We start from the raw sequence: 12434 nt of genomic DNA on the forward strand, positions 1-12434 counted from the left end.
AATTTATTCTGTTCTTCTGGATTTCATGGTTTTTATTTAGATTTTTATTATTTTAATGTACATGCATTTATTTATTTGTTTATTTATTATGTGTCCAGGTGTGCGTGTGTGTGTGTGTGTATGTGTGTGTGTGTGTGTGTGTGTGTGTGTGTGTGTGTGTGTGTGTGTGTGTGCTCACACTGTGGTCTGCACGTAGAGGTCAGAGACCTGGCCTGCATTTGGTATGTTCCCAAGGTTATATTTAATTTGCCTTTGATTATAGGTTTTTAAAAAAAATTTTCCTTGCTGATTTCTTCCATGATCCAGTTATCAACTGAAAGTGTATTGTTAAGCCAGGTATTACATGTCTATAATCCCAGCAATTGAGAGGCAGTGTTTGGATGGTTGCCCTGAAGTTGAAGCCAGTCTGGCTATATATAGCAGATGCCAGGCTAGCCAGTTCTGTATAACAAGACTCTGAAATCACATACTTAAATATAAATTGTTCAATCTCCATGTGTTTGTATAATTTATATAGTTTCTTTTGCTATCAGTGTCTAATTTTACACCACTATGATCTGATAAGATAGACAAATTATTATGTTTTGTAATTTGTTAAAGACTTGCTTTATGACCTAAAATGAATTCTATTTTTAGAGAAAACTCCCTGGGCTGTTGAAAAGAATGTGTATTTCACAGTTATTGGATGCAATATTCTGTAGATCTGTTTGTTAAATCCACTTGACCTGAGGTTCAGTCTAGCTTTGAAGATTTTCCATTGACCCTTTTTCTCTGTTAATGAGGGTGGGATATTTAAGGTATTCACTATTATTGTTTCTGGATTTATTTATTCCTTCATTCTATTTCTCTATTGTGTTGATTATTCTCCAGTACACCAGAACATGACCTACTGCTGCAAAGATTTATAGAAGCAGGGAAAGTATGGTATATACCTATCACACTCACGTTTCCCATAGTATTACTCAGTGTATCTTGTGTGGAAAAATGTCAGGATGTTGAATTACTAGTGAAACTTTCCTTTTTAATAAAGAATTTCATACATATATAATGTGTTTTCATCAAATCCACCTCTCTCCATTTGCTTCCCTCCAAATTCTCCCCTATCCTCCCTACTACTTTTCCTTCCCATCTTCGCGTTCTTTGTCTCTTTTCTTTAACCCACTGAATCTACTTAGCGCTGCCAGTACGTGCATGGGTGTAGTGCCAACATGGGGAACCTCTGAGGGGCCACATCCCTGAAGAGAACTAACTCTTGCTCCTCTAGTGACCATTGATTGCCAGTATCTCCTGGTGTTTTCCAAATCTCACTTTTCTTACTTTCATTTATGACGCCAACTCTTTAATCTAGGGCCTGAATTGATGTCCTTTATAAATTATTCTGTTTTTCATTGATTGTTTTTACAATTAGACTTTCAAATACATTATGCAACATTTCAACTATTTAGTGTCTTTGGATTTGGTAATTGGAGAGTTAGGGTCTTTTGGGGGAATCCCCTTGTCATTTCTTGCTGAGTATGTTTCTGTGTTGTACTTAGTGCACTTGGTTTTATCTGGGTATCTTCTTAAGGAGCAGTTGTCTCCTGTAGACTGTATTTTCAGTACCACTTAGAAAGGAGGAAAGAAACTGCTTTAACAGATTTAAAAATATACTTGCAAACAGGTGAGCCTGGCAAGCTCATAGTAGAAGGACAGAACTGACTCCCATACAGGTTTCCCTCTGACCTCCATACACATCATAGAAAGTATATGTGCACACGAATACACAAGAGAATGACATGCAAGTACACTAAAATATTAATATTAAATACATTCTTAAAAATAAAGCACACTTAAGGTAGATAAAGTCATCTTGTATACAGCCAATGACTATAAAACAAAAGTACAAAAATAATGTAGAGTTTGGTATGAAGTTAAAAATTACTAGGTTCAGCTGGGTGATGGTGGCACACACCTTTAATCACAGCTCTCGGGAGGCAGAGACAGGTGGATCTCTGTGAGTTCGAGGCCAACTTGATCTACAGAGCTAGTTACCAAACAGCTAGGGCTACTACACAAAGAAACCCTGTTTTAAAAAAACACAAACACAAAAACAAATAGGGTCAAAGTAAAAAAAAATAACAGTAATAGAAGGGCGAGAAATGGAACTGGAGAGACAAAGCAATAAAGCAAAATAAAGGAAAAACGAGACAGAAGCATATGAGGAAGAGAGAAAAAGCAAGCGATTAAAATAATATGATTGCAAAATAAAATTCGTTAACAGAAATAAAAAAGTTTTTAAGATGAAGTAAATTAATAAATAGAAAAAGGAACAAAACAGGCAAAAAATGAAAATTCTTTTTTAAAGATGAAAATGTATTGGAGTGATGTGTTTCTGGGTGCAGGTACAGTAAGTAGTAGTATTAGAATCTGCCCATTGGAGGACATGGTCACTTTCAATCTCTTATCTTTCTTTCGTTTAGGCTGCTAGTGATTGCAGACACACACATCAAGGTTTGGATGTTCAACAGAGTCTTCCTTGAGCCTCTGCTGGCCACACTTAGCTTTACAGCCTATGATCCACACAGGTCCTTACTTGCTCCAGAGACTCCCTGGTTTCTCCCACTTTCTGTACTCTCTGCTGGCTATTGTCCAAGGCAGTTGTCTTCGGAGTATGTTGGAGAGTTGGGGAAGCTACCCAGAGTACTGAGATCCATAGTGGAGCTGGACCTGAGCTTCAGACTTTTCAGTGTCACTAGCAGTAAACCAGGAAACTGGTTGTTCCCAGAAGCTCAGCAGCCTACTTACGGGGCATGGGCCCTGCAGTTTTTCTCAGTTGATTGGGTTTGTGTCTTTCCACAATGGGGAGGGCCAACATGCGGTGTGCCTTTGACAGCCTAAGCCTTCAGTCACCTGAACAACCCAGCTTGCCCATCCCAGTCTCTCCCCGTCTCCTATACTGTCTCACTTAGCAGTACCCCACTTGGGCTGTGTCAGAATATCCCTTGGCCCCCTGACTTGTGATTTTTTTTCCTTGTGTTCAGGCTCCTAGAATAGCTTAGTCTCAAACAACAGGTTCTTTTTCTCAAGATGGTACTAGCTCTGGCCTCTGTACAGTTAGTGACAAAATGAAATTTTTTTTTCTCCCATGTTGATGGTTGCACAGGAGAAGTCACACCCATACCAGATTCTCCAGCTGCATTTGGGTTTTATAAATGGGGGCTTGTCCTTTGGTTTGGTTGCCAGTTTCTTTTTCTTCTATGCCATCTGGTTCAGATTTGGGTGATGCTTCTAGTTCTCCCTGATTTTGGACCTAGAGCTGGAGTCATGCACTGTGTACTGTTTTATCATTTCTTAGCCTTTTTATTTTTCTGTTTGCAGCATCTGATTATCTCCTTTGTGTGATTTATGATGGCCTTCCAATCTGTCTGTCTTTGGAATAGTCTATCTTCTGTTACCCCAATTCTCATTTAGAGTGTCAGATGGAAGCAGTTTATAATTTCCAGTTTTTTTTTCCGCAGAATTCTTTTAGGAAAACCAGTGACTTACTGTATAACAAGGATGGTCTGAAATTTGTGATTTCCTGCCTCAACATCCTTATCGCTAGGATTATAGGTATATCCCAGCATGCCTGGCCTCAGCTCTGTACATTTTTGAGTTCCCTTATCTGTAGCGTAGAAAATTCTTTCTTCTTCTTGTTTGAAAGTTGTCAATATCACATGCTAGAAAGATGGCTCAGCAGTTTAAAACTCTGGCTGTTCCTCCAAAGGACACAGGTTCTGTTACCAGCACCCACATGGCAGCTCACAATCACTTGTTAACTCTAACTTCAGGGGATGTGATGCTCTCTTCTGGCCTCTGAGAGCACCAAGCACATGCCTGGTACACACACATATGCAGCCAAAACACCCATACACAAATAAAATTTTAAAAAATCTAAAATGAAGTTGTCAATATGAAATCTCTTATTCAGCTAAGGTAAATGACACCTTCCCATGTGCTACCTGAGTGTTCTTTTTCTTATCTCTTTTATTTTTTCTGTTTTTCTACAATTTACATATCAAACTATATCTTTTATTTTTAAGACAAAGTCTCTTTGTATATCCCTGGTTGTCCTGGAACTCACTGTGTAAGCCAGACTGGCCTCGAACTCACAGAAATCTGCCTGCCTTTCTCTCCTGAGTTGCTGAATTCTCTTTTAAATGAGTTCTAAGAGAGCAATAATTTGTTTTAAAACTTAACATACTATGTACAATAATTTAAAACCAGTATTATGTGATACTTCTAGTAAATAAACTCAGATTAAAAACTGTCTTATCAAACTCTTGTTTGTGACACTGAACATTTATTAGCTATTTATAGTGGTGTATTTACAGTACATAATCCCATTTGATAAAAATAGTAATAGATATTACATGGGCTGGGTACCATACATATAGGTCATTTAGGCCTCAGAATCTCTCTGTCTTTAGAGATAAGATAAAAATAGTCTTAGTAAACTGTACATTGGTGGTGCACACCTTGAATCCCAGCACTTGGGAGGTAGAGGCAGGTGAATCTCTGTGAGTTCGAGGCCAACCTGCTCTACAGAGTGAGTTCCAGGATGGTCAGAGATACACAGAGAACACCTATCTTGAAAAAAAAACATAGTTTTAGTATAGTGATTGTACTATCGTAACATGTACTATTGTACTATTATAACATGAATGGGCTAAGACATGAACCTTCTACTTGACATCAGAATCTTTATCTCAAGAGAGTATAGTTACATTTCATGGTTGCATTTTACTTTCTTTATACCACCTTTTCCTATATTTAGACTATGTAAAAACAATGCTTAGCAGATTTAATTTTGAACCAGACATCCCGAGTTTAAATATCTGTTCTTTTTTCTACTAGCTGTCTCTGGAAGGTGAGGATAGCAATAAAATTATATGGCAGACTGAATGTTCAATTTTTTAATAATGTACTAAACCACTAGAAGGTACATATAAATATCATTTACTATTACTTTAACTAAAATAACATGTGCCAACTTGATTGGACATAGATCACCTCCCTCTTAGATTTTATTATTATGATTATGAATTTTGTTTGTATTTTCCACACAGGGTCTCACTATGTAGCCCTGGCCATCCTGAAACTTAATCTGTAGACCAGAGGCTAGCCTTACACTCAGAGACCTGCCTGACTCTGACTACTAAAGTCTGCTGAATGCTGGGATTAAAGGTGTGCATCATCACCATCCAGATGATGATTATGATTATAAATTATAATTGTGTGTATGTGGGGGACACATGTTCCACCATCTATATATGGAGGTCAGTGGATAACATTTGGGAATTGGTTTTGTCCTTCCACCATGGGATCCAGGAATAAAACTCAGGCCACTAGGCTTGTACGGCAAGTAGTTTTACCTGCTGAGTCATTTTACTAGCTCAGTCATCAATTATGCTTTAAAGTTAGTATGGCTTGGTGTGCATAATTTTCATGATTTGTTTGCTATTCATTCTCTAGTGTCATATCATCTTATTTCTCTTATTAGAATTCTAATTTCCTTTCAGTTCAACTAACATTTATGATCACCTACTTTGTGCCAGACAACTTGTGCTAAATAATGCATTGTGGAATTCATTAATCCAACCTATATTCATTGGGTTCTGAGTCTAGTTGATAATACAAAAAAAATACAGTGTGATCCCTAGGGACATTTTCTTCTGGCCCTTGTCATAAGCCCAGGGTCATGGCCAGCAGAAGTGGCAGAACCAAGATGTGTATAACAGACATCTAAAGCCTATTACTAAGGTTAAGCAGAGCTTGATAACTGGTAGCCCATAGGTCATATATGACCTGTGCACATAGTTTTGTATTGTCCATACCTTTGTTTGGCCAAAATTTTTGGGGGGGAGAGGGTGAATGAGCATTATTTTCTTTCATCAAGTGTTCCCTAGGATTTGAAGTAATGCGTTTGGATTAAATAGTAAGGAATAAACTTGAAATGATTCTCATTTCATACTGTCATTTGTATGAACTCATTGGTTTTTTAAGAAATTGGAATTTGTTGTCAACTTCTAGTAATTGTGCAATGTTGCCCCCAAAAGTCAGACATTCCAACTGATCAGCATATCAGATCCTCTAGCAATATCCTTTTGGTCAGCCACAAAACATTCATTTATTGACATATCTTTCAGTTCATGGTGTCATCTTGATACAGTGATACAAAGGAATCTTCTGTAATGACACTCAGTGATCACCACCCTCTGATATTCATAATTTTATGTATTCTCTTTCCACCTCCTATGTTGCTGGACCTAGTTTCTTGTTTCTGATGTGCAGACCACAACAAAGCAATGGAACATTTTCAAGTCCTAATAAGATTTTATTATAATTCCCATCTTCTTCCTCCCCTCTCTCCTTGCCTTCCCCTCATTGTTTGATTGCTCTGATGAAGCAAGCTGTCGCATGAACTGCCCTGTGGTGGGACTCATGTGGTAAGAAATGTGGGGCAGCCTCCAACCAACACCAAGTAAGGAACAGCAGCCTTCGGTACAAGAATCTGCAAGAAAGTGGATCCTGCCAATGCTGTGGGTATTGTAGACTGATGGTGCAGATACTATTGAAATAATAAATGCTATTTTAAGCCACTGAGTTTTTGGTTAATTTGTCACATGGAAGTGGATAACTCCATTATTAGTTGTTGTGCTTATACTTTAAGATAATAGTTTTAATAACTGTGAATATTCACTATGCTCATCTATACAAAGTTAAAAAGTTTATGCAAGAAGAGTCACATGCTTATGTTCATGAGTCTCTGTGGTATATTATTTGTTAGTTTGTGCAAAACCCTTGGTCTGTCTTCAAAACTACAAAATTAATTAGGTATAACTGGGTATGGCGACTCGTATTCCACCAACTGGGAGACTGAGGTTATACATACAAAAAGAAGATCATATGCTTATAGGAAAATAAGACAACTGATTTTTGTGAAACTACTTAATTTTCCCATGTATCTAAAAAATCTGTCTTCTGAAAGACAACAGTTGAAGATACTACTTAAAAATAAACGATTCAAGAGGTACAACCAGAATACAAAAGCGTTTTGAAACTGGCTTGGAATTCGACTGTCTATATTTTAATACAGACAAAATTAAGTTTCCATGAAATGCAGTGATTTTTTAAGTGAAAATACATAGAAGCCTCCTTTAAGCAGTGGTTTTATTAAAGAATAAGAACTTTTGTTGTATGTAGTAGAAATTATATCACAAATAAGCATTTGTGAAGATAGAAAACTATGGTTGCTTAGTATGGTGGTTGAACATTCATGGGGCAAGTAGTGCCAGGGTGTTCAGACATTTGCGAAGCTTTGCAAAGCAGCCATGGGAAATAGTAAATACCACCCATGTAGCTATACACTGAGCTTCGCCTTAGCTAGTGAATCATAAAGTGTGGTCCTGACCTACAGCATTAGAAAGGCAAATTTTCAGAGTCTGAGATTGAGGGCAGCTTCTGACCCAACAGCCAGTGAGGAACGGAGACCCTCTGTCCAACAACCTGCAAAGGGAACTGAATGCTACCAACAACTTAGAAGTGGAGTGTTGCGATTATAGCCCTCACATTAGATTGTACTCTGTGAGAATGCCCACGCCAGACCTACTGAGTCAGAAAAAAAGGGAGGCCCATCATTCTGTTTTAGCAAGCCATCCAGCTGATGAAGATTCATGCTATATTGGGCTTATGCTTGGATACAACCAAAGTGTTAAGAATTTGGATGTAAAAATCAGCCATGGACTGAGGCAGGAGGATTGTTGCTAGTTTTTCCTTTTGATTTTTTTGAGACAGGATTTCTCTGTGGCTTTGGAGGCTGTCCTGGAACTAGCTCTTGTAGATCAGGCTGGTCTCAAATTCCCAGAGATCCTCCTGCCTCTGCCTCCGGAGTGCTGGGATTAAAGGCGTGTGTCACCACCACCTGGCCAGATTGTTACTAATTTAAGGGTAACCTGGGCTAAACTGTGTAAAAGTCCAAGAAACATTAAAGAAGATCCCAGATTTAAATAGTATGCAAAAACAAAGTGTTTATTCTGCAGAAAAACCAGCATTCGGGGTCAACCAATTGTACAAAAACATAGTTAGGGCAATTCCAGGAGTAGTTATATCATCTTAAATATAATTGGTTAAGCAGGTAAGGGTTATATTAGTACATTTTGATAGGCTGACATTCTAGTTTTTTCATCTTAGGACATATTTGGCTAAGTCCAGTCATGTTTTACGGAGATAACAGGAACTGTCTTTTTTTTCTTCAGTACCTAGATACTGTGGGGGCAGCCTCAGGCCTCATATGTGTTGTCTCCCTTTTCCTTGCTGTCAGAAGCATTGGTGACTAATGGCCCTTTTTGGAAAAAAGAAACTTGTTTGCTCTTTAAAAACCGGAAACCTAGATCTTGTAAAATGGTGGAAGTTTAGGCCTCTCATCCCCCCATCCCCTTATGTTTGGTTCCAACTCGAATCTTTGAGTTGGGTTAAGGAGCTGATAATTGGAATCTTAAAATTCTCTCCTTAATGAATCTTATAAGGGAATTAAGAACACATGGGCCATAGATTAAAATGAGTAATTGCAAAATCATGGGTCTGGCTATTGCTGAGAGGAGTGTGATAAGCCGGGGGACCACTTAAACAGCAATTTGAACCAGCTCTGGTTTTTTTGTTTGTTTTACTTTTGTTTTTTTTGGGGGGGTTCTCTGTGTAGCTTTGGAGGCTGTCCTGGAACTAGCTCTTATAGATCAGACTGATTTCGAACTCATAGAGATCTGCCTGCCTCTGCCTCTGCTTCCCAAGTGCTAGGATTGAAGGCATGCACCACCAATGCCTGGCTTGAACTAGTTCTGACTCTGCTGTCTGGCCTGTTGGTCACACCCAATGTCTCCATCAAGGTCTGACAGGATGTGCCAATATCCAGACAGGATAGTTAGGTCAGTTTTTAAATCAGTGAACCAGGTGTTGGCGGGGGCTATATTTGAAGTGGAGTGGACTATTGTCCCTGTGTTAGCATTGGACAGTACCATGTAATATTAAAAGGAACATGTGGGTTGGTACTGGTTGAGTCTAGCAAAGGGAGGATTAGAAGCATCTGAATCTTAGCTTTAGTGGATCTCTGGGATATTGCTGAATTTTCCATCTCAACATATCAGGTTGGTCTGGCACTCTTTTCCTCCTGTGGCCTAATTGCTGAGTCATTTCCTGTCCCACAGCCTTTACGTGGGAGTGGTGAATCCAAGCCCTTATTCATCAACTTCCTTTGCCACCGGCATTGTCAGGATCATCACATCCGGGCCTTTCCAATAAGGCTCAAGGGTCTTGTGGGTCTGTCTCTTAATCTAGACCTCTTCATTTGGGTGTTAGGAGGGGGTGTAGATTCATAAGTCTGGCATATATCTGGCCAGAGCTGTTTCTGGACCCTATGTACGACCTGTATGGATTCCAGGAATCTTTGGTGGTCGGATGCTCAGATTGGAGGTTAGGCAAAAGGGGAGGGTTCCTCCCATAAAGTATCTCTGAAGGGGTCAGATCCTGGATATAGGGGGGTATTTCTTGTCTTATATAGGACACAGGGAAGGAGGGCTACTCAATCACCACCAGTTTCTAGTGGTAATTTAGTCAAAAGTCTTTTTTTAAAGTCGAATTCATTCACTTTGCCTGCCCTGAACTCTGGGGATGATATGCACAATGGAGTTTCCAATCTGTCCCTATGATCATAATAAGTGACTATGTTATCTGAGAGATAAAGGCAAGTCCATTGTCAGATCCTAATTGTCCATATTGGGAATAATCTCTTCCAGCAGATTCTTTGCTTATTATGTTAGTTGTTTCTTTCTTGGTGGGAAATGCCTCATCCCAACCTGAAAATGTATCTATGAAGACTAGTAGATATTTATACCCATACAAACCAAGTTTGATTTCCATATAGTCTACCTCCCAGTTGGCATCTGGCTTTTGTCCATGTAGCCTGGCTCCTGGGGCCTCTTATCCCCTAGTCAAGGTGTTCACTGCCTTACAAGTAGGGCAGTGAGAAATCATTTTGTTCATTAGAGGTCCCAGATGAAAGATCTTATAGTTAGCATTTCTCAATAGTTTGTTAAGCTTCCTGTGTCGTAAGTGGCTATTTAAGTGTATCTGGTGAATAGTTGTTTAGCAAATCAGAGGGAAGAATTTTGTATGGAGCCATCTATCCTTGTTTTAAAGGTCCTTGACATTTTCTTGGTCCTGTTTATTTTCTGAGCTATGATAAGGGCCAGGCAAAGTTCCGGTGGGATCATGGCTAATAGGTCAGTAGTGGTAGTACCAAGTGCAGGCTCTACTGTCGTCTCATCTGCCAGTATATTTCCCTTGGCACTGTCATTTAACCCCTTTTGGTGTCCTGGGAGTGGACAATGGCTACCTTAAGTAACCATATTGCTTCTAATAAGGACAGGATTTCATCTTTGTTTTTAATTGGTTTTCCTTCCACCATAAGCAACCCACTTTTTTTTTTTTGTAGATGAGTTCGTGGATGTCAGCCATGACAAAGACATACCAAATGTCTGTGAAAATACTGGTGAATATGCCTTTGGTCATCTCAAGGGCCTGGGTCAGGGCAATCAGTATGGCCCATTGGGCTGGGGTCCCTAGTGGTAGGGCAGAGGCCCATTCTATGGGGTCAAGGCTTGCTATCACAGCACCCGAATATTTGATTCCATGAAACTGGTCCAATTTGTGAGGTAGGCAGCCTCAGCATCCAGCCACGGAATGTCTCATGTCTGCCCTCAAGTTATGGATGCAACTCAATGTTACTGAGCTATCATGGTGTACATCCACGTCAAGATCAGGCAACAGGGTGGCTGGATTGAGGGCAGAGAAAGGGCTGTATCACATCAGGGGTGGATTCAGAAGCAGTGATTGGTAATGGACTAATTAGGCATTGGATGTCCATCAATCTGGGGCGTTTTTGAGAGTCTCTTTGATGGCATGTGCTGTGATAATAAGTTCTTGTCCTATGGTGATTTTTGTATGTATCCTTAACCAATAATGCAGTGACTGCCATGATACAAAGACAGGCCAGCCATCCTTTGGCTACTGAGTCTTTGCCAGGGGCCCAGAGTTTGTGTTGATGCCCCTTTAGCTATGCTCTTGTGTTCATCTATATATAGATGAAAGGGATTACAGATATCTGGTAGGGCCAAGGCCAGGGCCTTCAGAAAGCCTCCTTTCGCTATGGAAGGCTTCATTCATTTTAGGAGTCCAGGCCAAGAAATTTTTTTGCTTCCTTGTGGCCTCATAGAGGGGCTTCACAATTTCTGTATATCCTGGTACCGAGAGCATACAGAATCCTATTGACCCCAAGAATTCCCAAGTCTGTCTGTGAGTCTTAGGAGTCAGGATATTAAGAATTGTCTCTTTCCAAGTCTGGGTTACAGACATTGCCCCCAACCACCTTGAGTATGTACTCAAGATACATCACCTCTTTCTTACAAATCTGTGCTTTCTTGGCTGACACAGTAGTACCCCTTTTAGTTCAGTTCCTGAAGCAGGTTGGTGGTTCCTGAATGACAGGTTTCCTTGTCTGCAGCCACTATGAGGTCATCTATATATTACAAAAGGTATGTTTGAGGGTGAAATCAACTGTATTCACCCAAATCCTCCTGGAGAGCCTCATTGAAAATGATGGGTGAGTTCTTGAATCCTTGTGGTAGCCTGGTCCAGGTCGGCTATCCATTAAAGCTGTGGTCTGGGCTGTTTCATTCAAAGGCGAGCAGGGTCTGCCTGGCTGTGACCAGTGGCAGACTGAAGAAGGCATCCTTGAGACCCAGCCCAGTATAAACAACCTGTTCATGCAGCAGGCTACTTAATAAGGTGTATGGGTTGGATACTGTGGGTTATATGACCTTTACCCTTTTGTTAGCTTCAAGTCATGTACAGGTCCATAGTCATTGGAATGGGGGGTCTTTCACTGGAAGGAGAGGAGTGTTCCAGACTGACTGGCAAGGGACCAGTATACCTTGTTCCCAGAGTCAATTTAGGTGTGTTATTCCCATTTTGGCTTCTCGGGGCATGGGATATTGGCCGACTCTGGTTGGCCTTTAGCTGCATCATGATTAGAGCCTGGTGTTTATCCAATCCCATTTGATTTTTTTCCACCCATACCCCTGGAATCTCATTCCATGGTCTCTCCAGGAATGAATTTTTTGCCAATGTCTGGTATATTGCCAGTGTCACAGTTAAAACATGTATGGGGCCATGTTTACTTAGGACCTGCATTTCTTCGGGGCCAAAGTGGATCCGTGCTCCCATTTTTGCCAGGAGGTCATGGCCCAAGAATAGGTTTGAACATCTGGGAATGGCCATAAATGGGTGGGTTACCTGTCCCATTCCCATGTCCACCTTTCTTTGGGTAGTCCATGAGTATCACTCCCAGTGGCCCTTTGCAC

The 12434-nt window shown here is 40.2% G+C and overlaps 1 protein-coding gene across 1 annotated transcript in view; it reads left to right on the forward strand.

The window, feature by feature from the left end:
- The window catches only part of Fam120c (family with sequence similarity 120C), a 153656-nt gene that overhangs the window by 17537 nt on the left and 123685 nt on the right, over positions 1–12434 (forward strand). The window lies entirely within an intron of this gene.

Source organism: Mesocricetus auratus, unplaced genomic scaffold (genome assembly GCF_017639785.1).
Source record: "Mesocricetus auratus isolate SY011 unplaced genomic scaffold, BCM_Maur_2.0 Super-Scaffold_100003, whole genome shotgun sequence".
Taxonomy (NCBI): Eukaryota; Metazoa; Chordata; class Mammalia; order Rodentia; family Cricetidae; genus Mesocricetus; species Mesocricetus auratus.